Raw genomic sequence first — 683 nt, 5'->3', positions numbered from 1 at the left:
AAAGAGATGATTTGAGATAATGGAAGATAATGGAAGCTGGTGATTGAAGATGTTGGACAATAATGACGAAAGAAAGATGAGGGCTTTCATCTAACAGTGACGGTGAAAAGATTGATGATGAAAAATGAGGGCTTTCAACTGATTGAAGATGATAATATTTTTTTTTTAATTATCAAATTTTATAGACGGTAAATTTATCAAAAGAATGATTTTAATATTAAATTAAAGTTGGAAACCATTTTATACTAAAAAAATTTTAAAGACGATCTCAATTTTGATCCCATTTTTAGAAACTAAAACAATACTTATCCTAATTGATAATGCTAATTATATCAAATAATCCAATATAAATATTATATTTTTTTCAATTCTATTTTAAATTGTAATATAACATCAGAGTTTGGTTAATTTTTTCCTGATAAAGAATCAACACTCTCCTATTTAGTTTTCTTTCTTTTTTGGCCACCTTTCTGTTGTTATATTGGATTATCTAATACACAAAAGAGACTTATTTTTACTAATATTTACAACAACTTTCATAATATTATAATTCTCAACTATTCTACTTTACTAAACTCTCAACTATTCCACTCATCATATTATACTCTTCCCAACTACTCAATTAATTATTTTTGTCTAGTTGTTGTTGAGTGTATGGATCAAACAACTAATATTTTTACCAA

Source organism: Arachis duranensis, chromosome 8 (assembly GCF_000817695.3).
Source record: "Arachis duranensis cultivar V14167 chromosome 8, aradu.V14167.gnm2.J7QH, whole genome shotgun sequence".
Lineage (NCBI taxonomy): Eukaryota > Viridiplantae > Streptophyta > Magnoliopsida > Fabales > Fabaceae > Arachis > Arachis duranensis.
Note: the sequence above shows the minus strand (reverse complement) of the source record.